Source organism: Stenella coeruleoalba (assembly GCF_951394435.1).
Source record: "Stenella coeruleoalba genome assembly, chromosome: 5".
Classification (NCBI taxonomy): domain Eukaryota; kingdom Metazoa; phylum Chordata; class Mammalia; order Artiodactyla; family Delphinidae; genus Stenella; species Stenella coeruleoalba.
Genome location: NC_137150.1, coordinates 47,241,315 through 47,267,705, shown reverse-complemented (window position 1 = coordinate 47,267,705; position 26,391 = coordinate 47,241,315). Strand labels below are relative to the sequence as shown.

The following is a 26,391-nucleotide window of genomic DNA, read 5'->3' as shown; positions in this document are numbered from 1 at the left end:
CACTGTTACAGTTTTTACAGCTTTTTGGAGACTACTATTAAAATCTTAATGACCTCATATCTTTGTTTATTAATTTTAGACAGTATTTATTAAATGAGAGGTTTAAAACACCTAAACTTCCTGACAATTTTGTAAACTCATTATTTTCAATTCTTCTAGGTTTCTTATTTTATTATATATATATATATATGTATAATTTATCACAATCTAAAAAACTGATTTGTCTTCATTATTTCTCCTCTCATCCTCCATTTTATAAAATTTGCTACATTATTACTGTTATTATATCAAGTTTTATAATATTTAAATTATCCTCTATAAGTATATTTATTTTGTGTTTTGCCTGTAGATTGATTCTAAAAACTAAAAAGCAGCAAACATGATTGAAATAACATAATACTTTCAATCATGTTTGATAGTTTTCAGTCTGAAGTTGATAAACAAAGATATGGACAATTTTCAGACACCCTGCACGTTTATGCATTATATGCTGATAACCTTAAAATACCTTTCCTATACCTGAACCTGCATTTTATACATTAGGTGATGAGGGCTGATTCTGAACCATTCCACAGATCGGGATAAAATTCTAGGTACCTGACAAGGTACCTAGAGTGCCAAAGTAGGACAGGGAAGACTTGGTTTTGTGACATTATATAAGGATAGGATTTCATCCAGACCTGTCTCTCAGGCAAAGCTTAGATGAGGGGGTAATGGTCTCCCACAAAGCCTCTGGATATTTGGGGTCTTCCAGCAGCTAGCTTACTCAAGCAGGACCACTGATTATATCCAGGAGACTCAACTACCTTACCCTTCTCCTCATGTCTTTCTTTTCTTCATTTTCATTGTGGGGCGACACCAGGAGGACACATGCGATGGTGACAGCAAGGGCACAATAGGACAGGAGGCTTCAACTGCAGGGTACAGAAAAGTGCTGGGGGAAGAGTCAGGGAGAAACTCACAGAATACACCTCAGCCTAAGACACAGAAAATCCACCTTTCCCTCCCTCCCTGCTCCGGGCACCTAGCAGGTCCTGGAACAAAGGTTTAAAAACAGGTTTATCTGGTCTCTGACTGTGAAGAAATGAGAGGACAATCATGGACAGGAAGAGGAGATGTTTGTCTTGACTTCATCAATCCTAAAGGAAAACAAGATTGACTAGGGGACTTAAGGGCAGCAGCCAAAGAATCCCATGGCTTGTAAAAGATCTTAAGAGTCCTCTAGGTTTCCCTGATCCAAGAGGGGCAGGGAGTACAGAAACCTTATTGGGATTTTATCATTTTTTTTTAGTTTTATAAGAGGAGACATTCCTCCCCAAATAAGTGGGCCTACTGGTCTACTTTGGGGCATTTAAATTTCAAATACATTTTTGGTGAATATTATCTACTAATCTAGGCAAGATCTCATTACACTTGACATGATTTCCCAATTGGGAAATTCTTCCTAAACTTAGGATATAAGTTAAATATTCACGTATACTATGTTCTTTCTATATTTTTTAAAAAATTTTTATTTCTTTTAAATATTTCTGTTTAATCCATGTAAATTCATTTTGACAATATATAAATATATATATGTAAATATATATACATATGTCACTTGACTTTTCTCCATATAACCAAATTTTCATGATGTCATTTATTGAACAATTTATCTTTCTTGTTCTATTGTGGTAAACTAGAGTTCCAATTTTTTAATGTATTTATGGAATTAGACTTTTATTAGTAATGAAAATACTCAAAGACTTTATTCATAGGACACACATGTTCATACCTTCCCAGGACCAAGATATATGAGAAGCGAAATAATTCACCAGAATGTTGCTAGGTGGAAATGAAGTCAGAATGAAAGATGATAAATGTTCTTAAGGATATTTCATCTAAGTCTTGATGAAAGATGATAAAATAACCTTACAACATAGCTCAACAGACCTTCATAGTGACTGAAATTATTTTGTTTCAGAGCCAGTGTCTGTCTCCCCTGGATAGAAATGGATGCCCATCACAGTTTTTGTCTCTTAATAAACTTCCTCAATTTTAGATGTGTCAGTGCTATTGTCACTATGTTCTACGGGGTCTGTGTGTACTCTGTTAATTCCCTTAGATCAGACAATATCTATTTCTCCTAGGGCCACTTCAATGAGCATTCTTATCAATTCTAAGCATATAATCATATTCTTTGCAATTAACAATATTAACTTCCTTTTCAAAATTTATAATTGTATTTCTATTTCAACACATATTTCATTGACTAGAAATTCCAGAGCAGTATTTAAATTATAATAACGAGCACCCTCAACTTGCCCCAACTACATCTAATGGAAAAGTCACTAAAATTTTATTCTTGATAATTAATACATTTATTCCAAATTTACTTGCATTTAAAAAAATTAATAATGGGTGTTAATTTTTGTAGTATCATCAGACTTAGTGATATGCTATAACCTTAATAGGGTTCCTAATATTAGACCATTTTTGCTTCTTAAATTAACTTTTTAGTTTTGAATCATTTTATTAAAGTGTGGTGAATAATTCTTTGCAGGAATTGTTGTTTTATTTCTCTTTGCCAGTATTTTATTTGGGATTTTGGCCTTTATTTCAGATGAGCACTTCCAGCCGTAAAAACAAAACAAAAAGAAAAAAACCTGTAACAGTGACAGTGGCATGTAGTATGTGTGTGTGCCTGTGTGTGTGTATATTATCTCAGTTAACAGGAAAAACATAGAGGAGACTTCAACCTGCTTCAGTAGGTCAATTATGTCGTCAATGACCTAAGCTCTTTTTATCTGTCTCTCCTCCACCAACTCTAACAGTCAAAGGTTTTTGTTTTTCACACTTGACACCTCATGTGTGCAAAATGTCTGCTGCAATCCAGACCATACTAACAAGTCTTCCTCTTCCATCTGATCCTAATATTAGGACATCAATTTAGCTTTTCCCAGATGCTCTCTAGCAAAGCTCCTCTTAAGTTCCATTCGCTAGAACTGAGTCAGTCAGCCATACTCATGCTCTAAGGAGGGCTGGGAAAATGAATTGCTGGCAAAGAGGAACATAATTGTCATCCTTAGTTTAGAGTTAAACCCATCATGATTGATCACCTTGGGCTGGGAAGATCTCAGCACACAGAAAATAAGGATTCTATTAGCAAGGAAAGAGATGGAATGAAGATGGTTCAAGGATAAAATTAATAACATGTCTGCCACCCTATCTATTCAATTTTTATTTGTAAGTCAGGTCCATAGTCTTTTTGTACTGAATTTATCATTTTCAGTAATCAAAATTAATGCTGGTTTCCTAAAATAGGATGTTCAGTATTCTAAATGTTCCATGTTCTGCAATGGTATGTACAAGGATGTCTTCAGAACTTGGGTTAAATCACCTGATTCAGAAACTATTGTGGAGGGAATAATCTGACTTTTATTTTATACTATTCTGTTAAGATTATTGGTCTATCTAATCTTTGATTTCTGCTAGAGTAAACTTTGATAATTGGTATGTTTTCAGAACTGTCTCATTTATGTTTTCAAATATTATAGCTTGGAGTTTAAAATGATATTACTGAAAAAAATTTAATATCACATTTATAATATCTGTATGCTCCCTCTAATTTTCAACACTGGTTTTATCTTTTATTCTTATTGATTTTTAATAGAACAAGTTCCTGAATGTACTGTTATTTTCTAAAGAACAAGTTCTTGAACGTTTTGTATTTCTTTTTAATAATTTATTGATTTCTGCCTTGAGTTTCATTATTTTTACTAATTTCTTTAGGCTTATTTTGTTTTACTCTTTCTAAATTTGTGATTTAAATCCTTAATTAATTTATATTACTAATTCCTATTTAACATTGAAAGGACATAAAACTAAGATTTTTCCCTTACATTTTATTTTGGCTACACAGCTTAAATTAAAATACTTCTAGTTCCCATTTTCCTTACTTAGGGCATAGCTTTTTAATTTTGAAGAATTGTTTTTTTCTCTAAAAAAAGTCATTATTTCTAATCTGTTTCTCATACTTAACATTCATTTGATAAATATTTGTTACCAAATAATGTACCCTGTACAAATTTCAATGAAGTTTAAGAAATTAGTAAATCACTATTTCTTTATTCTTTAAAAAAGAGTACAGGCTTTGAAAGGTACAAAGTTCAATTTTATGTTCATTATGTTTTTTTTTAAGAGATATTAGTTTATTTTTTTATTTTTTGGCCACACCACACAGCTTGCGGGATCTTAGTTCCTGGACTGGGGATGGAACCTGTGCCCCCTGCAGCGGAAGCTTGGAGTCCTAACCACTGGACCGCCAGGGAATTCCCTTATGTATATTATCTTAACCTGGTTAATTTATCCTAGTTGTGTTTATTTTATTTTACTCAATCTTTTATTGGTTAAATTGAATATTAAATTCTTCTAGAACATTTATTTTTATCAAATTTTTTTGTATATCTAATAGTAATTACCTCATTTATTTTTCTGTTATTATAGTTTCACCAACTTGAAACCATAAAATACCTAGAAGAAAACATAGGTGATCGTAGCAATATTTTTTTTGCATCTGTCCCCTAAAGCAAAAAAAAAAAAAGCAAAAATAAACAAACAGGACCCAATTAAACTTAAAAACTTTTGCACAGCAAAGGAAACCATTGACAAAACAAAAAGACAACCCACTGAATGGAAGAAAATATTTGCAAATGATACGACCAATAAGGGTTAATATCCAAAATATATAAACAGCTCATACAACTCAACATCAACAAACAAACAAACAACCCAATTAAAAAATGGGAAGAAGCTCTGAAGAGACATATTTTCCAAAGATGACATGAAGATGGCCAACAGGCACATGAAAGGATGCTAACATTGCTAATCATCAGAGAAATGCAAATCAAAACCACAATGAGATATTACCTCACACCTATCAGAATGGCCATCATCAAAAAGAACACAAATAACAAATGTTGGCAAGGATGTAGAGAAAAGGGAATCCTTGTACACTGATGGTGGTAATGTAAATTAGTGCAGCCACTATGGAAAACTGTATGGAGGTCCCTCAGAAAGCTAAAAATAGAACTACCATATGATCCAACAATTCCAATCCTGGGTATTTATCTGGAAAAAATGAAAACACTAATTTAAGAAGATACTTACACCCCAATGTTCATAGTAGTACTATGTATAATAGCCATGACATGGAAGCAACCCAAGTGCCCATCAACAGACAAATGGATAAAGAAGGTGGAGTACTCCATCATATATATATATATATATATATATATATATATTACACATACATACATACACACACACTATATATATATGGAGTACATATATATATGTGTGTGTGTGTATATATATATATATATATATATATATATATATATATATATGGATGGAATACTACTCAGCCATAAAAAAGAACGAAATTCTGCCATTTACAGCAACATGGATGGACTTGGAGGGTATTATGCTAAGTGAAATAAGTCAGACAGAGGAAGACAAATACTGTATCATATCACTTATATGTGGACTCTAAAAAATACAAACTAGTGAATATAGCTTCACTGAAATTGTAGTTTTTCTTTAAATCAAAGAAAAATAAATTCTTCTTGGAAAATAATTTGTCTGAAATTAATTTAGCCACCTCTGTTCTCTTTCTGTTTGTATGTGTTAAGATATTACCCTAACCATTGATTCTTTTTAAAATTCTCTGTCCTTGGACAAGTAGGAAAGAGTCACACTTTAGTTTTTAACCAAATGTATGTGTCTCATTCTAATTGAGGAGTTTAACTTATTTATTTTTATTGCCAGAACTATTCTATTTAGTCTTCCATTATATAGTTCTATGCTGTTTTTAAATGCTTACTTTGATTTATAACTTTTAATATTTTTTTTATATTCTCCAGTAATCTGTGAAGTGGACTAAATATTTTAACTCCACTAATGGTTATCTTAAATATTCAAACTATAGATCCAAAATTTGCAATAATCAAAAGACACTGTGTAGGGCCTCCCTTGTGACGCAGTGGTTGAGAGTCCGCCTGGCGATGCAGGGGACACGGGTTCGTGCCCCGGTCCGGGAAGATCCCACATGCCGCGGAGTGGCTGGGCCCGTAAGCCATGGCCGCTGAGACTGCGTGTCTGGAGCCTGTGTTCCGCAACAGGTGAGGCCTCAACAGTGAGAGGCCCACGTACCACAAAATAGAAAAAATTTTAAAAAAGACACTGTGTAGCTTTTGACACTCCACCACGCAAGACAAGGAATTAAAGACCTCTCTTTATCCTCTACTCTCTCCATTGAGGTCTGAGTTAATTTAATATCTTGATTTAATCTATTTTCAATTAAATTATTACATTTTCCACAGCACTTTAAAAATGGTTTAACTTTTCCATTGAACTTTATTATCAAATTTTAAAAAATCATTATTTTTTAGATTTAAGTGTTTAATTGAACCTTAACTCAAATTTATGTCCTTTTTTTTAAACAAAAAGATTTCCTCGTTTTTAACATCTCAATTTTAGGTCATCTCAATTGGCAGAAGTGTTCCTTAAAGTGATTACATTTTTCAAAACAGTTATTTCTATTTATCTTTCCAAAATTTTTACTAGTGAATAGCTAGATTAACATATCTCCTCAACAATTTTGTGAATTACAATGAGCCCTATCCAAGCTAATCTGTTTGTTTTTTCATTTCAGTAATTATCACAAGTTGTCCCCATATTCTGGCAATAGATTGACTATAAATCTTGGCTTTCACTGTTATGAACTGGCTTTTTTCCCCACTATTTCCTAATGGGAATTTTAATGGTAATTCAGGGACTGCTCACAGCATGTCACTTCACCTCAAAACTTGAATATTCGCTTCTTACTTGACAATTGATCCTGTTACTGAACATTCACTTTTTTCTTTTGAAAATAAGCCTCAGAAAAAGAAGTAATATAAAAAGCAAATAAGAAATACCAAGCAAAGGAAATCAAAACTCAGAATCTAGATGGCAGTTCAAATATTGAAAAATAAAAAGAGGAAGGAGTAGAGGGTGTGAATGTGATGAGCACAGGAGGGAAGGACACTGGTAAAATTACCAGTTTGTTGGCTTGTAAAATGTTTAATTTGCACTAGAACAAATTAACATTTCTAAACAAAACTGCCCACTTCCAAATCTCACCCACTCAGTCCGAATTCCGACCCCCACTATTTCAAAGCTCTGATTAGTGAGTGTAATCATAAGAACATGTACAACTTTCTCTAACCTCATTTCAGAAGTTAACAAAAATCCACTTGGTCACTAGTAGAAATGTGATGTCCCTCTCTTATGGTCTAATAGAGCTTAAGCTTGCTGGTTGCCAGAGTCTATTTAATATATTTTCCTAAGCAGTGTGGATAATAAGATAAGATATTCAGGGAAATTAAAATGTTAATTATGTGTACAGCTTGGTAAATATGCTCAGTGATTTGAACTGATTCATTATATGAGCTTAAATTATTATTGCAAGGGTGAATGTCAACCATTCATGATATATACCTTCATCATCAAAATATTGACAACCAAATTCAACCATGTACTTTCCAAAAATCAACTACTATAAAATTCTTCTCAGTTTGTTCCTAAATAATTTCATTAGAGTTCTGACACTGTAAGCATTCTCCAAAATATATGTGCCCAATTTCTCTTTTATCTAAAAAACTCAAGAGAAACCTCAAGTAATGTAACGTTTGAGCTTAGTGACTAAGTATTTGCCCAAGGTCATACAGCTAATAAGTGGCAAAAATAAAACTTCCAAATGAATCTAACTGATACCAAAACCTATTTTCTTTCTGTTATTATTTTGACTACCTGTTATATAAATAATATCTACCAAGCACTGAGTTTTCACTGTACTTTATCCATATGATCATAATTACTTTTCACCACAACCCTTCTAGATAGATTTAGTTTTCCCATTTTGCAGAAAGGAAACCGAGGCTCAGAAAATTTTAAATGTATTAGCAACTCACAAACAAACAAAAAATAAATATTACTTCAAATCACTATATCCGTGACTTGGCCAGACATTGTGTGAAATCTGCCTTCAAATAACTTTGAAGGTATTTGATTGGAGAATTATTGTTTCGAGAATTTGGTACACGAAAAATCAAGTCAGAATTCTTATTTCAGAAGGCAAAATAGAGCAAAGAGAGCTCACCTGGTCACAGGGATCAAGCCAGGATGGGCACAAGTAGATTCTTATGCGAAGTATTCTGGTGTTGTTCTCTCATGTGGCAGTCAGGGTAGGACCCAAAAGCACGGCAGCACTTCCCACTTATAAATACTGTAAATCACTCTTCTCTACGTGGTTATCTTCTCAGCTGCCCTCAGCATTTTGGGAAATGAAAGGTCCCAATGAGCCAGTTACCTTTTTGCTCAGGGTTAAGTGTACACTCCTTACACCCTATATGCTTGTCTACTGCCATGTACCAACTTTCCTTGTGTGAAACACAAATAACTTTTAACAAATAACTTCCACGATTCAATTAAAGAGCAGCCAGTAAAAGAGAATATAGGATTAAATGCATACCATTAGGGGGAAATGGTACCACTACACCTTTTACTGGGTATTAGGGAAAATAACAATGCTAGCCTAACTAAGGGGTGAAATATGTTTGGTTTTTCTAAAAGATATATGTTCTGAGTACATATACATATACATACATGTTTTATGAGCACTACCTCTACTTTAAACCCTTTTAATGATGAAGACGTTTTAAGAGAATAAGCAATTAATTAAATATTAAACATCTGAGTTTACCAACTGGCACCTAGACTTCCTACTTTTTATTTTTATTTTTTTTTATTTTTTATTTTTTGCAGTACACGGGGCTCTCACTGTTGTGGCCTCTCCCGTTGCGGAGCACAGGCTCCGGACACGCAGGCTCAGCGGCCATGGCTTACGGGCCAAGCCGCTCCACGGCATGTGGGATCCTCCCAGACCGGGGCACAAACCCGTGTCCCCTGCATCGGCAGGCAGACTCTCAACCACTGCCCCACCAGGGAAGCCCTACACTTCCTACTTTTGAGGCATTCATTGGGTCAGGATTTGACCTCTCAATTTCCTGGGAACAATGGAAAAAAAAATTATAAACCAATTCGTGCCTACCCCACAGAGCTGTTGTGGTAATCAAAAGAGACCATGTGAAGCACACCTAAAGATGTGAACACAACCTTATTTATGGTGCTTAAAACTTGAAACCAACCTAAATATTCAATAAATGGTTTTCTAAATGTTAATACATTCATGTGATGGATGATGTTTATTAAGAGACTGTAATTACACCAAATAAATGTTATATAATATTATTTTAAAGGATAAAATATTATCTAATTAGGGAAAAATATATATTTTTTAAAAATCCTGAATGAAAGCACACACCATAATGTTAACAATAGTTATCAGTGGGTAGTATTGATAATAGCTGAGTTAAAACATAATAATCTTTAAATAAAGTTGGGAAAATAAATAATAAATAAGTAAAAGTCACATACAACAGAAAATAATTATTTTCTTTCTTTTACATTTCCAAAATAAATACATATTTCTATAATTGTAAAAGTTTTTAAAATATGTGAAAAATACTTTGTACACCATAATATGCTACCAAAATGTATGCTAATTACTTGAATAAATATTAAGATAAATAAAAAAGTTTATTTTCTACAGTTTGTTTCATTTACAAATATAAATTCAAGTTTCTTAACAATCTAGGATGAATAAAAGAATAATTATTCTAATATTACAATGTGAGATATGCTAGATAACTATCAAGCATAAGGTAAACATAATACGAGTCTAGTTCATTTAATGAACTCAGATACTAGCATACAATTCTGGTGATAAAATCAGAGAGTTCAAAATAAAGGCTACCTAAACATGAATTTGTTTATATAAGTGTGGTATGCAATATTATTTAGTTAGCTTTATTTTCTTAAAGAAAATCTGTTAGAGCTGTATTTTCTTAAAGAAAACACTATACACTTCAAAGAAATCTTCATTAGAAAACATTAGTGTTGAAATTTTTGAAATAGGACTCAAACTAACTAAAATATTAGTAAGAAACTGGGACCATATGATTATTTTAAATAACAAAATAGAGAGTTACAAAATATTATTTATCTAGAAGATGTATAGCAAAAATTTTGGTTCATCAGATGAATAAATTTAAGACTAGCTAAAATTAAGAGAATATTCAAACTTTATTTACAATATTTATTCAATGAGCCATTACTTGTAATGGGAGTCAGAGGAGTCAAAACTCTGAGAGGTAATTCTTGACCTCATTTTTAAAAATTTTACCATGTATTTATATAATTAGAGTTTAAGTTTTCTAAAATAAATATTTAAAATATCATAGCTACATAATGAAATTATTAATTTATAGACTAATAAGGCACCCAAATTATTTGTGTGCATGCACATATTTGATTTTTTAAAATTATAAATAAAAGGAAACATGTTTCAAGTACCCTCTTCCATTAGTCAAGCTGAGATAAGAAAGTAATTTGAATAACCTTGAGATGTGTTTCTTATTCCTCTTCATCAGAAAGGAATGTGAGCCTTGTCCAAGGTCATAAACCCAGTAAATGTCAGTCTGTGTGCAGTCAAAAGCCAACTCACTTTCTACTACATCACATAATTACTGAAATTACTGCAAAAAATATGGAATAATCACCATTAGGATATACCCCCAAAAGGATATTCCCTATGGAGAAATAAAGCAATAAATTAATAATGGAAACTATCATATCAACAATCCTGAGATACCAGTTTCCTCACATTTAAGCATCTCTAAACTGAAGATGCACCTTAAAGTTGATAAAGCATTTATCAATCAAGGACATCTTGTAACTATACAACCAAAATTTTCTGGAGTGCAAGATAAATGTTTGTTTGTTTACCCTTGATTCTTATACAGTGCAATCTTGTTCAATGTGAGTCCACTAACATGCATGTGTTTGCACAAGAAAGACAAGATCCAGACTCATCCACCAGAACACTGGAACCAGTCCCCTACAACAGGAAGCCTACACAATCCACTGAAACAACCTTACCCACTGGGGGCAGACACTGAAAACAATGGGAATTATAAACCTGCAGCCTGCAAAAAGGAGACCCCAAACACAGTAAGTTAAACAAAATGAGAAGACAGAGAAAAACACAGCAAATGAAGGAGCAAGGTAAACACCCACCAGACTAAACAAATGAAGAGGAAATAGGCAGTATACCTGAAAAAGAATTCAGAGTAAGGATAGTAAAGATGATCCAAAATCTTGGAAAAAGAATGGAGAAAATACAAGAAATTTTAATTAGGACCTAGAAAAACTAAAGAGCAAACAAACAATGATGAACAGCACAATAAATGAAATTAAAAATTCTCTAGAAGGAATCAATACCAGAATAACTGGGCAGAAGAACAGAAAAGTGACCTGGAAAATAAAATAGTGCAAATAACTACTGCAGAGCAGAATAAAGAAAAAACAATGAAAAGAATTGAGGACAGTCTCAGACCTCTAGAATAATATTAAATGCACCAACATTAGAATTATAGGGGTCTCATTACAGGAATTATAGGAAGAAGAGAAAAGGAAAGGGACTGAGAAAATATTTGAGGAGATTATAGTTGAAAACTTCCCTAATATAGGAAAGGAAATAGTTAATCAAGTCCAGGAAGCACAGAGAGTCCCATACAGGATAAATCCAAAGAGAAACAAGCAAAGATACATAATAATAAAACTATCAAAAATTAAATACAAGGAAAAAATATTAAAAGCAGCAAGGGAAAAGACACAAATAACACAGAAGGGAATCTCCATAAGGTTAACAGCTGATCTTTCAGCAGAAACTCTGCAAGCCAGAAGGGAGTGGCAGGACATATTTAAAGTGATGAAAGGGAAAAACCTACAACCAAGATTACTCTACCCAGCAAAGATCTAATTTAGATTCGACGGAGAAATTAAAACCTTTACAGACAAGCAAAAGCTAAGAGAACTCAGCACCACCAAACCACCTTTACAACAAATGCTAAAGGAACTTTTTTAGGCAGGAAACACAAGAGAAGGAAAAGTCCTACAATAACAAACCCAAGACAACTAAGAAAAAGGTAATAAGAACATACACATCAATAACTACCTTAAATGTAAATGGTTTAAATGCTCTAACCAAAAGACATAGACTGGCTGAATGGATACAAAACCAAGACCCATATATATGCTGTCTACAAGATACTCACTTCAGACCTACCGACACTTACAGACTGAAAGTGAGGGGATGGAAAATGATATTCCATGCAAATGGAAATCAAAAGAAAGCTGGAGGGCTTCCCAGGTGGCGCAGTGGTTGAGAGTCCGCCTGCCAATGCAGGGGACACGGGTTCGTGCCCCGGTCCGGGAAGATCCCACATGCCACGGAGTGGCTGGGCCCGTGAGCCATGGCTGCTGAGCCTGCGCGTCCGGAGCCTGTGCTCCGCAACAGGAGAGGCCACAACAGTGAGAGGCCCGTGTACCGCAAAAAAAAAAAAGAAAAGAAAGAAAGCTGGAATAGCAATTCTCATATCACACAAAATAGACTTTAAATTAAAGACTATTACAAGAGACCAAGAAGAACACTACCTAATGATCAATGGATCAATCAAGACAAAGATATAACAATTGTAAATACTTATTCACCCAACATAGGGGCACCTCAATACATAATGCAAATGCTAACAGGTATGAAAGGGGAAACTGACAGTAACACAATAATAGTATAGGGGACTTTAACACCCCACTTTCACCAATAGACAGATCATTCAAAATGAAAATAAATAAAGAAACACAAGCTTTAAATGACACATTAAACAAGATGGACTTAATTAATATTTATAGGACATTCCATCCAAAAAGAACAGAATACACTTTCTTCCCAAGTGCTCATGGAACATTCCCCAGGATAGACCATATCTTGGGTCACAAAATAAGACTTGGTAAATTTAAGAAAATTGAAATCGTATCAAGTATCTTTCCAACCACAGCGTTATGAGACTAGATATCAATTACAGGAAAAAAATCTGTAAAAAATACAAACACATGGAGGCTAAACAATACACTACTAAATAACCAAGAGATCATTGAAGAAATTAAAGAGGAAATCAAAAAATACCTAGAAACAAATGACAATGAAAGCACAACGATCTGAAACCTATGGGATGCAGCAAAAGCAGTTCTAAGAGGGAACTTTATAGCAATAAAATCCTACCTCAAGAAACAAGAAACATCTCAAATAAACAACCTAACCTTACACCTAAAGCAGTTAGAGAAATAAAAACAAAAAATCCCCAAAGTTAGCAGAAGGAAAGAAGTCATAAAGATCAGATCAGAAATAAATGAAAAGAAAAAGAATGAAGGAAACTATAGCAAAGGTCAATAAAACTAAAAGCTGGTTCTTTGAGAAGATAAACAAAGTTGATAAACCATTAGCCAGACATATCAAGAAAAAAAGGGAGAAGATTCAAATCAATAGAATTAGAAATGAAAAAGGAGAAGTGACAACTGAAACTGCAGAAATACAAAGGAAAATGAGAGATTACTACAAGCAACTATATGTCAATAAAATGGAAAAAATAGACAAATTCTTAGAAAAGCACAACTTTTCAAGACTGAACCAGGAAGAAACAGAAAATATAAACAGACCAGTCACAAGCACTGAAATTGAAACTGTGATTAAAAATCTTCCAACAGACAAAAGCCCAGGACCAGATGGCTTCACAGGTGAATTCTATCAAACATTTAGAGAAGAGCTAACACATATCTTTCTCCAACTCTTGCAAAATGTAGCAGAGGGAGGAACACTCCCAAACTCATCCTACAAGTCTACCATCACCCTGATACAAAAACCAGATAAAAATGTCACAAAAAAAGAAAACTACAGGCCAATCTCACTGATCAACATACATGCAAAAATCCTCAACAAAATACTAGCAAACAAAATCCAACAGCACATTATAAGGATCATACACCATGATCAAGTGGGGTTTATTCCAGGAATGCAAGGATTCTTCAATATACGCAAATCAATCAAAGTAATACATCATGTTAACAAATTGAAGGAGAAAAACCATATGATCATCTCAACAGATGCAGAAAAAGCTTTCAACAAAATTCAACACCCATTTATGATAAAAACCCTCCAGAAAGTGGGCATAGACGGAACTTACCTCAACATAATAAAGGCCACATATGACAAACCCACAGCCAACATCATTCTCAGCGGTGAAAATTGAAACCATTTCCACTAAGCTCAGGAACAAGACAAAGTTGCCCACTCTCACCGCTCTTATTCAACATAGTTTTGGAAGTTTTAGCCACAGCAATCAGAGAAGAACAAGAAATAAAAGGAATCCAAATCAGTAAAGCATAAGTAAAACTGTCACTGTTTGCAGATGACGTGATATTATACATAGAGAATCCTAAGGATGCTACCAAAAACTACTACAGCTAAACAATGAATTTGGTAAAGTAGCAGGATACAAAATTAATGCAGAGAAATCTCTTGCATTCCTATATACTAATGATGAAAAATCTGAGGCAGAAATTAAGGAAACACTCCCATTTATCACTGCAACAAAAAGAATAAAATACCTAAGAATAAACCTACCTAAAGAGAGAAAAGACCTGTATGCAGAAAACTATAAGACACTGATGAAAGAAATTAAAGATTATACAAACAGATGGAGAGATATACCATGTTCTTGGATTGGAAGAATCAGCATGTGAAAATGACCCAAAGCAATCTACAGATTCAGTGCAATCCCTATGAAACTACCAACGGCATTTTTCACAGAAGTAGAACAAAAAATTGCACAATTTGTATGGAAACACAAGATATCCTGAATAGCCAAAGCAATCTTGAGAAAGAGAAATGGAGCTGGAGGAATCAGGCTCCTGGACTTCAGACTATACTACAAAGCTGCAGTAATCAAGACAGTATGCTACTGGCAAAAAACAGAAATATAGATCAATGGAACAGGATAGAAAGCCCAGAGATAAACCCACACACATATGGTCATCTTATCTTTGACAAAGGAGGCAAGAATGTACAATGCAGAAAAGACATCCTCTTCAGCAAGTGGTGCTGGGAAAACTGGACAGCTACATTTTAAAGAATGAAATTAGAACACTCCCTAACACCATACACAAAAATAAACTCAAAATGGATTAAAAACCTAAATGTAAGGCCAGACACCATCAAACTCTTAGAGGAAAACAGGCAGAACACTCTATGACATAAATCACAGCAAGATCTTTTTTGACTCACCTCCTAGAGAAATGGAAAAAAAACCAAAAATAAACAAATGGGACCTCATGAAACTTAAAAGCTTTTGCACAGCAAACAAACCATAAACAAGACGAAAAGACAACCCTCAGAATGGAAAAAAAAAATTTGCAAACGAAGCAACTGACAAGGGATTAATCTCCAAAATTTACAAGCAGCTCACGCATCTCAATATCAAAAAAGCAAACAACCCAATCCAAAAATGGGCAGAAGACCTAAATAGACACTTCTCCAGAGAAGATATACAGATTGCCAACAAACACATGAAAGGATGCTCAACATCACTAATCATTAGAGAAATGCAAATCAAAATTACAATGAGGTATCACCTCACACCAGTCAGAATGGCCATCATCAAAAAATCTACAAACAATACATGCTGGAGAGGGTGTGGAGAAAAGGGGACCCTCTTGCACTGTTGGTGGGAATGTAAATTGATACAGACTCTATGGAGTACAATATGTTCCTTAAAAAACTAAAATTAGAACTACCATACGACCCAGCAATCCCACTACTAGGCATATACCCTGAGAATACCATAATTCAAAAAGAGACATGTACCACAATGTTCACGGCCTCACTATTTACAATAGCCAGGACGTGGAAGCAACCTAAGTATCCATCGACAGATGAATGGATAAAGAAGATGTGGCACATATATACAATGGAATATTACTCAGCCATAAAAAGAAACAAAACTGAGTTATTTGTAGTGAGGTGGATGGATCTAGAGTCTGTCATAGAGAGTGAAGTAAGTCAGAAAGAGAAAAACAAATACCGTATGCTAACACATATATATGGAATCTAACAACAACAACAACAAAAAATGGTTCTGATGAATCTAGGGGCAGGACAGGAATAAAGACACAGAGGTAGAAGATGGACTTGAGGGCACAGGGAGGGGGAAGGGTAAGCTGGGACAAAGTGAGAGAGTGGCATGGACATATATACACTACCAAATGTAAAACAGATAGCTAGTGGGAAGCAGCCGCATAGCACTGGGAGATCAGCTAGGGCGGAGCTTTGTGACCACCTAGAGGGGTGGGATAGAGAGGGTGGGAGGGAGATACAAGAGGGAGGAGATATAGGGATAGATGTATATGTACAGCTGATTCACTTTGTTATAAAGCAGAAACTAACACACCATTGTAAAGCAATTATACTCCAATAAAGATGTTAAAAAAAAATGCATGTGTTTGAAAGGCAAATTACTATTAACACTTCTAAATGCTTCTCTCAAATTCTTTTAATGCTTGTTTTAACAGTTTGTGAACCACATTTTAAGTATCACTGTGTTAGAGTCAATGAAATATTGTAATAACTAAAGTTTATTGCATATAATTTTGAATCCCTTTTAATCAATATTTTATTATGTATCATTTTGAATCACGATTATCAATATATTTTCTTATACTGGGACAAGTAGTAAAATTGGCTTATTTCACTTCCTTTGCCACAAATAAATTAAATGCCTGAGGGCAGGGATCAAGAAGAAGAAGAAAGAATATTGGATAATCCACCAGTTTGAAACATGGTTCATGAACTATCAAGAATTAGCCATGTCAGTCAAATTAAATATTTCTTGCTCTCAAGTGTAGGCATTAGTACCTCCTGCTATTCGGGGTTACTTTGGTCCTTGAGTTATCTTGCCACTGGTGGATCACTTGCTCTTGTTCTGCAGTAAAACTTGTGTGTGAAAAATGATTTAGTCACTCATTAAAAATAAACTGTAACTGATGTTTACTTCCTAATGGTAAAACTGAGTAACTTATGCCATAAAAAACAAAATATGCCTTATCTCACTCTGTGCTAAACTACCCCATATATAATGAAAGATCCTGAAAATAAAAAGTAAAGTATGATAAATCAGTCAGGAAATGTATTTAGGAAATGAGGGGGAAAGTGGATTAATCCCATAAACATAGGCAAAACCCAAGCCTGTCATTAGTTGTAAGATCTTTCAGTTTAAATTATTATTCCTCTACTATGCATTTTTACTATGACAACTTCTTATAAATATTGTGTTTTGTAAAATTCCTTTGTAGGCAGAGACCCTCAAAATACTGGACAGGTTTTCTCCATTGAAATGGTTCAGGATTTGGAACTGATGTAAATGGAGATTTAACTGCTTTCTCAAAGGGAACAGTCTTATTCACTGCTGTATCCCCTGGGGTACAATTTAGATGCTCAATCCATATTTGTTGACTTCCAAATGAATTACAAAAAGAGGTGTCTTCAAAGAAGGAAAAGAGTGCACCACACCCTGATTGCTCTGTCTCTAGAAAAGTGTGGCTTGCGCCAATAGCAAGGAAAGAAATGTATTCACCCTTTCTAATTCAGGTGACCTCAACAGGAAAGAGCAAATGGAAATCCAATTCTGGCAACCTGATCAAAACAAAGGTGGGTTTCCCCATAACGTGTCTCTCACTATATCAGGCACCAAGGCTGAATAATAAATTCTTCTACTTGTTAGAAAAGACATACATTGAGTGACCTGACTGGCTAGTGGGAATCCCAGCTATATCCACAACATAGTAGAACTCACAACTAGGAATGTGCTGTAGAGGCTCATTATTTAATTAAGAGTAGGAATTACAAGAGCACTAAATGCAATGAAGCAGCACAATTTGCAAGGGCTCTGAATTTATGGTTTTCATTAATTAACATAAAGTAGTGTAGGCAAGTGAAATCAAGTGATCTGCTCAGCTATTAGAATTTTGAGAGTTAATTAATATAACAGCACAGATCATTGAGCTTAGAAATTATGAGTAATATATAGAATTTTAAGAAGTATCATCATGTTTTATAATTACAAGATACTCCTCTGCTCCTTCAAATTGTATTCTTTTGAAGCTTGGTCCCTTAACTCAATTCAAGATCAGATATGGCTAAACTCATATGAAGGGAAAACAATTGGAAAATTTGTGAATTCAACTCTGCAAACTCTTCTCATAAATGATTTATTTACATAATCATCTGTGATGATTACAGACCATTAGTGACCATTAATAAATAAAACTATTTGCATTTCACAAATGTATTTGAATTTCAGACTTCTTAAATTTCTCACTAGGGAAAGAAACAAAAATAACTGTTCCTATGACCCCAGCTTAAAAAGCAGTGGAGCAAATTCTCATTTCTCCTCTGGAATGGAGGTAAACATGAGGGAAATTGGAGGCTGTGCAAAGTGCCACCACTGCCATCCTATACATTCTGCATACCTGTGCTCCTCATTGGCTTCGTAATCGAAGCACTCTAGAGCAGCGGTCCCCAACATTTTTGGCACCAAGGACTGGTTTCGTGGAAGACAATTTTTCCACGGATGGGGGTGGGGGGAGATGGTTCAGGCAGTAATGTGAGCGATGGGGAGCGATGGGAAGCGGCACACCTCCTGCTGTGCCTCCAGCTTCCTAACAAGCCATAGACCGGTACCTGCTCTAGGGGCTGGGGACCCCTGCTCTAGAGCACCGAGAGCTATTGTTTCTCTTCAGCTGAGCAAAGAGCGGTGTAAATAAAAGTTGAGTCTTGCCATTGCCATTGAATTCAACTTGTTAAAAATAACAATAGACATGCATTGTAACCAGAATAGCATTTTCTATGATGTCTTTATAGATTCCTATTATATCTTAGTACACTTTATAGTCAGGACATCAATGGTCTAAAAATTATTTTATCTGTATAAGCACAGATTTATGCATTTATTTCACAGTTACAATAATCATCATCTACTGAGTACCTAAAATGTGTCACATGCTTTACTCTTGCTTTATATAGATTATCTTATCATTGCTGAAAAGAATCTTGAAAAGTAGGTCCTTGGGCTTCCCTGGTGGCACAGTGGTTGAGAATCTGCCTGCCAATGCAGGGGACACGGGTTCGAGCCCTGGTCTGGGAAGGTCCCACATGCCACGGAGCAACTAGGCCCCACACTACTGAGCCTGTGCGTCTGGAGCTTGTGCTCCGCAACAAGAGAGGCCGTGACAGTGAGAGGTCCGCGCACCGCAATGAAAAGTGGCCCCCGCTCACCGTAGCTAGAGAAAGCCCTTGCACAGAAACAAAGACCCAGCACAGCCAAAAATAAATAAATTAAATTTAAAAAAAAAAAAAGAAACTTGTTTAAAAAAAAAAGTAGGTCCTCATTTTATAAAAAGAGAAACTGTTATGGGCTAAATTGTGTCCCCCACACACACCCAAATTCATATGTTGAAGTCCTAATCCCCAGTGCCTTAAAATGTGACTGTGTTTGAAGATAGGACCTTTAAAGGGGTGATTAAGGTAAAATGAGGCTATATGGTGGGCCCTAAGCCAATATGACCAGTGTCAATTTCAAGAAGAGGAAATTAGGGCACAGACAATATGCAAACCGTGGGGTAACCACATGAGGACACAGTGAAAGGCTGGCCATCTGCAAGTCAATGAGAGAAACCTCAGAAGAAACCAAACCTATGGACACCTGATCTTGGACTTCCCACCTCTAGAACTGTGAGACAATAATTTTCTGCTGTTTAAGCCACCCAGTCTGCGGTGTTTTGTCATGGCAGCCCTAGTTAACTAATACAGAAACAATGTTGATGTAGTAACTCTCAATTCTAATAGCGAATTATTTCACTTAAACTCACTTACCAACATTACTAATGTGTAAAACATCTGGGAAATGGGTAAGAAAGATGTAAATTCATTCTTTTCTGCTCAAAGAACATGCTCTTTCCACCCCTCCAGTGATTTTAAAAAAAAACAGTTGTCAAAAGAAAACTTGCACAAAAGCAAGATATTAAAACAGATAAAAATAATTCTATTTCGAATGAAGCATCACCCCACTGACTAGGTCATTCCCTTGACACTCCCCATACCGAACCTCTCTCCTGGTGTGACTTAAGGAGGGACGCCATTGGGCAAACACTGCAGCATATCATGTTGCCGATTTTAAGGTTTATCTCATTCTCAGATTTGTGCTTTCAAGTATTAAAGATTTTCTGTAACAATCTGTATTTTTTTCCCAATCAATAACAATATAAGTAGAAACTTATCAATATATCCAAGAACTTTCTAAGAATAAGAACAGTACATACTCCTGTTAAGGAGTGAGTTTCCTGTTCAAGCATAGCTGGAATGACAGAGCACCTGGCAAAGTGGTTGATGAGGGCATTAAGGTCTCATGTATGCTAGGGACTAAAAACTGAATTTGCAGAATTTTTTGGTATTACAGAGTCACTTCCAAAGATGAAAAAGGATTCAACAGAGAAGATAGCTGCTTGGTACTAAGCGACACTGATTATGCATCTTTATTCATTTTACTCAAAGCTAAAATTGTCTATTTGGGAAGATATTCCTTACAGCTAGCAAAAGGCAGCAGAAAGCCCTCACAATTAGCATTTTTAACAGTGTTATTGAGGTATAATTGATATGCAACAAACTGCATGTAAAGTATGCAATTTGATAAGTTTTGACAATGTACATACTCCTGAAACCGCTATCAAAATCTACATAATGAACACATTCATCACCCCCAAAAGTTTCCTAGTGGCTTCTTTGTAATTGCTCCTTTTAGGCTTTCTCCCCTACCCCACTAGGCCCACCGGGCAAAAACTGATCTATTTTCTGCAACTAAATATCAATTTGCATTCTACATATTGAAATCTTGCAGTATGTCTCTTTTTTGTCTGGCTTCTTTCATTCAGCATAATTATTTGCGATTCATCCATGCTATGTGTATCAATAGTTCATTCCTTCGTATTGCTGAATCCTATTGCATTGTATGAATTTATTGCACTTCCTCCACTCTTCCATTGCTAAACTTTAAGGTTTTTTTCCAGTTATGCCTAATATAAATAAAGCTGCTATGAACATTAATGTATAAATCTTTGTATGAACGTATGCTTTCATTTCTTTGGGTAAATGTCCAGGAGAATGGCTGGGTGATATGACAGGTGGGTGCTTAAATTTTTAAGAAACTGCCAAACTCTACATATTGGTTGCACGATTTTACATTTCCATTAACAACATATGAAAGTTCCAGTTCCTCCACATCCTTGCCAACATTGTCAGTCTTTTTCATTGTAGACGTTCTAGTAGGTGTGTAGTGATATTTCCTTATAGTTTTAATCTGAATTTCTTGAATGACTTATAATGTTGAACCCTTTTTCATGTGCTTATTTGCCATCTGTATGTCTTCTTTCATGATGTATCTATTTAAATCTTTGCCAAATTTTAAAATTAGGTTTTCTTATTGTTGATGTTTGAGAGTCCTTTATGTATTCAAGATACATATCCTTTATTAGATGTATGCTTCATAAAAATAATCTCCCATTTTGTAACTTATCTTTTCATTCTCTGAACAGTGTCTTTCCAACAACTAAAGTTTTTAGTTTTGGTGAAGTCTAACTTATCAATAATTTTTAAGAACTGTGCTTTTGGTGTCATGTCTGGAAATCTTGCCTAACCCAAGATCACAAAGATTTTCTCCTATGCCTCCTTCAAGAAAAGTTATTGTTCTCATTTTACATAGTGGTCTATAATCCATTTTGAATTAATTCTTTTTCTTTTCTGTTCTTTTTTGGTTGCATATGGATATCCAATAGTTCCAGCACCATTTTGGGGGGAAAAAATACTTATCCCTTATCCACTGAATTGGCTTTGCAGCTTTGTAGAAAATCAGCTGTCTGTCTCTGCGTAGGCCTATTTCTGAGCTCTCTCTTCTGTGCTATTGATATATTAGTCTATCTTTTTGCCAGTACCATACTGTCTTGGTTATTATAGATTTATAGTAAGTCTTGATATCAGGTAATGTTAGTTCTTCAACTTGTCTTCCATCACAAAGCTACTTGGGCTATTATAAGTCCTTCACATTTCCATATGACTTCAGAATAAGTGAGTCAATTTCAACCAAAAAAAATCCTGCTGGGATTTCATTGAATCTATAGATCACTTTGGGGAGAACTGACTTCTTAACAGCTTTGCATCTTCTGACCCACAGACATGACATATCTCCCCCAATTGTTGAGATCTTCTTTCTGTCAGTAGTGTTTTGCAAGTTTCAGTGTATACTTCTTTCACATCTTTTGTTATATTTATCCCAAACTGTATCATATTTTTCAGTCTATTATAAATGGTTTTGCTTTGTTAGTTTGAATACCCTATGGTTTATTGCTAGCATATAAAAGTATATTTAATTTTTTAATATTTTATATTCTGCAACCTTATGAATCTCATTTTTTAGTTCTACTATTGTTTTCATTGATTTTATCAAACGTTCTACTAAGACAATAAAGCCATCTGCAAATAAAGACAGTTTTATTTCTTTTCCAATCAAGACATCTTTTATTTCTTTTTCTTGCCTGATTTTACTGGCTAGAATCATTACACAGTGCTGAACAGAATGAGGGTGAACATTCTTCTCTTGTTCCTCATCTTTCCAGGAAAACATTCAGTTTTGTGATTTTTTTACCATTAATTATGACATTAGCTGTAGGACGCTTTTTTGTAGATGCCATTTATCAAGCTAAAAGGTTTCTCCTCTATCCCTACTTTGCTCAGAGTTTTATTGAAAAGAATATTGGATTTGTCAAATGCTTTTTGTGTATCTACTTAAATGATGATTTTTTTAAAAATTTGTCAATATGGTGAGCTACATTATATTACAATTCTATTTGCCATTTTGGATTATCTTTTTAATTTACTGTTGGACTAGATTTTCTAAAATTTTTATTTAGAATTTTTGTATCAATGTTCATTAAGGATATTACTCTTTCACGTTTGTTTTTTCTTGGAATGTCTTTGTCTGGTTTTGATATCGGGGCAATGCTGGTCACAAAGAATGAGCTGGGAAGTATTCTTTCAAAATTTATGAAAGAGTTTGTGCAGAATTGGCGTCATTTCCTCCTTAAATCTTTGGCAGAATTTACCAATGAAGCTTTATGGGCCTGGAGTTTTCTTTGTTGGAAGTTTTGAACTACAAATACAATTTCTTTATATATAAAGAGCTCTTCAGATTATTGATTTCTTCTTGATTGAGCTTTGGTTTTTCAATGAGGACCAAATGTAATATGCCCATTATATTTAAGTTGTTGAATATATTAGCATAAACTTATTCAGAATATTTCCTGACTGTCCTTTTAATACATGTAGCATTTGCAGTGCTGTTACCTCCCTCATTTCTGATACTAGTCATTTCATCTTCACTCTTATTCCTTATCAATCTGGCTAGAAGTTTATCAATTTTATTGATTTTCTCAAAGAACCAATTTTTGGTTTCACTGATTTTTCTCCATTGTTTTTCTGTTTTCTATTTCACTGATTTCCTCTCTGATCTTCAGTATTTATTTTTCCTACTTACTTGGGGTTTAATTTGTGATTTTTTTTCTAGTTTCTTCAGTTGGAACCTAAGGTCATTGATTGGAGACCTTTTTTTCATTTCTAATACAGGCACTGAGTGCTAAAACTTTCCCCCTAAGCACTGCTTTAACAACATCCACAAATTCTAATTATGTGTACTCATTTGCATTCAATTCAAATTACTTCTTATTTCCTTTTTTGATTTCTCCTTTGACCTCTGGATTATTTTAAAATGTGTTATAATTGTTTTTCAAATGTTTTGGGAGATTTTTCCAATATCTTTCTGTTACTGATTTTACATTAAATTTCACTGTTGTCAAAGAACTCATTTGAATATTTTGTTTCTGCTACTCTATCTTGACCAGAAGTGGAAGTCTCTCCAATTAACATTTTTAAGTATTTTAAAATTCATTTACCCATTAGGAGAGTTATTTATAATGTAGTTTTACTGTGTGGACAGCAATGATGGGTTTTTAATTTTGAATAAAGAGAATCAATTAAGAAGGTGTTATTTTGAGCCTGAGGTATTACAGTATTAGAGAAAACTCTAAACTGAGATATAATCAACAGTAGGCTTTATTACTAAGTGGTAATATCTTAAGCAAATAACAACTTAAAGTCAGTCCTATCAACTTAAAATATAACTAGGTTAGAGATGATCTTTAATTTGTCTCCTATTAAATTCAATAATTTAATACTTCTGGGAAGGCTGGGAATGGGAGAATTGGGGTAGAAAGCATCAGACTTGGAAGAAAATAAGAGAAATGGGTAAGTGGAAGAAGGAAAGAAGAGGTGGGAAGTGGGAAAAGTGCCTAGAGAAGAAAGTAGAAGGCACTCAGGATGCACAGTTATATCTACCGCCTCTGTGCATTATTAAAAATAATCTCCATGCTGCTTCTGCCATTGTCACAGGTTGTCAAAACCAATATTAGGACATCAGTTATAGTTGGAAGTTTGCAACAGGGCTGTCTAATCTCCCTGACATGTCCAATCCATTCCTCATTACTGAATCCCTTCCTCTTCAGTACAGTGTCATGTCATTTGTTTAGACACAGAGGAAAAGTGAAAAGATTTAAAAAAAAAAAAGAAAGCTATAAACCTATAACTTTATATAGGGAGAAGACAGGGTCTAACAGATTGATCATTTGATCTTCCATACACTTATTCTAGCCTTCCTTGTAACTTTGTATAAGTATATGAAATATTTATGGATATTCTTGCAAAAAATAAGATTTGTTTCTTTTTTCTGATATGCTCTTGGATTATCAAGAGTTGATATATTTTTAAAGGCATATACCTGTACATCTACTGAAAAACCATTGTTTAGGATACATTTCATTGTATTTTTCAATATCCCTTCCATCCAGAAAAACAAAATCATTTTAGAATTCAGAACAAGGAAAAAGTGCTCTTTCTTACAAATCCGAACATACCTTTTTCAGTAGATAATGAATATAACCCACTATGTAGAATGCTTTCCCTTTGCTGCTGGAAGCTCAGAACCAGTATAATAGTTAATGGAGGAAAATACATGGCATGCATGCCACCCCACCTGCTCCTCTTCCAGACATCATTAATCAAGCATGACAGTCTTGCCCAGCTGAACCCACTTGGACTCAAAATCTTTCTCAGTATTATATTCTAGCTATAGTAGACCAACTGAGCAGACTTTACACATGATGTGAAATGGCTACAACCAGCCTAGATGATAACTATATTTGCTACCCCTCCTGCATATGATTTCTTAAATTTTTCCTGTGTTTATTTGATAGATTTACTGACATATGTCTTTCATCATAAGTATATTCAAATTCTTTTTGGAAGTTAAGGGCTCCCTTAACTCTCCTGACTGACAAAGGTTCTGAATACATTTGTAAATGTACATGAAGAGGTCCCTGAGGATAATTACAAATAAAATGAGGTTCTAAAACTTTATACTTCTTTACAGTAAAAACCATAAAAGTGAGTTTACATATATATATATATATATATATATACACATACACAAATATATATACAAATACATATATATATGTAATTGCAACTGTGTACCAGTTCTTAAAGCAAACATTGACTAAATTAAACGTGTCAGGGGTGAGAGAGTACTGTTACTTTTTCCAATAAAATTGATGGTTAAAACTACACAACCTAATTCAGGGCTACACAAATTGAGGACTGGTGCCAGTTCCTCACAGACTACTTTTCCTTGTCTACAACAGAATATATTCAGAATTGAGAATAGACATTTAGAAACTTTTATAGCAATCGCATGATATTTTTATTGCATTTTACAAAAGCATCAGTCTACATTATTTGAGAAAAAAGAAAAAGAAAAGGTGGTCTGTTGAGAAACACTGACATTTCTTTTGATGTTTAAAGCAAGACTGTAACATTTTCAAAAACACTTAAGGAATTCCCTGACTTTGAGAAACTGTCAAGCCTTTCCATGCCTAAGGTATCTCATCTATAATACTGTGATGGTAATGGCACCTACTTCATAGGATTATTATGGGGATGGAATAAAATAACCTCAGAGGGGCAGAGCCTTCCAGTGGTCATCTGAGCATTTGGCCAGCAAAAAAAAATACTACATTTTGCCTCCATCCTTGCATCCAGATGTGGCCAAGGGACTAAGTACTCAACAATGCATAAAAGCAAAAGTGGGGCTTCCCTGGTGGCACAGTGGTTGAGAGCCCGCCTGCCAATCAGGGGACGCGGGT

General features: G+C 34.5%; 1 protein-coding gene across 25 annotated transcripts in view; it reads right to left on the bottom strand.

Annotated features, from left to right (window-relative positions):
* Window positions 1–26,391, bottom strand: part of LOC307187328 (uncharacterized protein) — a 666,419-nt gene that overhangs the window by 507,066 nt on the left and 132,962 nt on the right. The window contains exons 1-2 of one of the 25 annotated variants that reach the window (XM_079923243.1): window positions 10,543–11,342; window positions 8,183–8,345 (exon numbers count right to left, since the gene is read on the bottom strand). The exons of 22 other annotated variants lie outside the window; for them this stretch is intronic. The gene's annotated coding sequence lies outside the window, so the exon portion shown is untranslated. Of the gene's footprint in view, window positions 1–806; window positions 822–8,182; window positions 8,346–10,542; window positions 11,343–26,391 lie in introns of those variants that run through there. 2 more of the 25 variants (XM_079923223.1, XM_079923244.1) reach the window with 2 other exon arrangements.